This window comes from Ictidomys tridecemlineatus, unplaced genomic scaffold (genome assembly GCF_052094955.1).
Source record: "Ictidomys tridecemlineatus isolate mIctTri1 unplaced genomic scaffold, mIctTri1.hap1 Scaffold_122, whole genome shotgun sequence".
In the NCBI taxonomy this organism is placed as follows: domain Eukaryota; kingdom Metazoa; phylum Chordata; class Mammalia; order Rodentia; family Sciuridae; genus Ictidomys; species Ictidomys tridecemlineatus.
Window position 1 is genome coordinate 275,725 of NW_027521114.1, and position 1,332 is coordinate 277,056.

Genomic DNA, 1,332 nt, shown 5'->3' on the forward strand with positions numbered 1-1,332 from the left:
TGCAGAGAGCAGAGCCTGGACATGGGGTGTAGCAGGACTGTTGCGGAGAGCACAGGTTTGAGATTTGGGTGAAGAAGGACTGTTGCAGAGAGTACAGGTTGAAGACTGTGTTTCAGTAGGACTGTTACAGAGGCAGAGGTTGAAGACTTTGGTGCAGAAGGACTGTTGCAGAGAGCAGATGTTGGAGACTAGGTTGCAGAAGGACTGTTGCAGAGAGCAGAGTTTGTAGACTGAGATTCAGAAGTACTGTTACAGAGAGCAGAGGTTGGAGATTGGGGTGCAAAAGGCCTTTTATAGAGAGAAGAGGTTGGAGACTGGGGTGCAGAAGGACTGTTACAGAAAGCAGAGTTTGAAGACAGGGTTGCAGAAGGATCTTACAGAGAGCAGAGCTTCGAGACTGTGGTACAACAGGACTGTTACAGAGAACAGAGGTTAGAGACTGGGGTGCAGAAGGATCATTGCAGAGAACAGAGTTTTCAGACTGAGGTGCAGACGGACTGTTGCAAAGAGCAGATATTGGAGACTAGGGTGGAGAAGGACTGTTGGAGAGAGCAGAGGATGGAGACTGGGGTGCAGAAGGATCGCTTTAGCGAGCAGAGGTTTGAGACCAGCGTCCAAAAGGAATGTTACAGAGAACAGAGTTTGGAGACGGAGTGCAGAAGGACTGTGACAGAGGGCAGAGTTTACAGAATGGGTTGCAGAAGGATCTTAGAGAGAGCAGATGTTGGAGACTGAGCTGCAGAAGGACTGTTACAGAGAGTAGAGGTTAGAGTCTGAGGTGCAGAAGCACCATTGTAGACAGCAGAGTTTTGAGACTGAGGTGCAGAAAGATTGTTACAGAGAGCAGAGGTTGTAGCCTGGGGTGCATAAGGAGTGTTGCAGATAGCACAGTTTGGAGACTGCGGTGTAGAAAAATTGTTGCAGATCCAAAGTTTGAGACTTTGGTGAAGAAGGACTGATAAAGAAAGCAGAGGTTGAAGACTGGGGAGCAGAAGAACCCTTACAGAGTGCAGATTTTGGAGACTGCACTACAGGAGGACTGTTACAGAGAGAAGAGGTTGGAGACTGGTGTGGAGAAGGACTGTTTCAGAGTGCATACCTTGGATACTGTTGGAGACTTGGGTGCAGAAGAACTTTCACAGAGAGCAGAGGATGTAGACTGAGGTGCAGAAGGAATGTTGCAGGAAGCAGAGGTTGGAAACTGTGGTGCAGAAGGAATGATACAGAAAGGAGAGTTTGAACACTTGTATGAAGAATGACCGTTACAGAGAGCAGAGGTTGGGGACTGAGGTACAGAAGGACTGTTACAGAGAGCAGAGTTTGGAGAGTGGA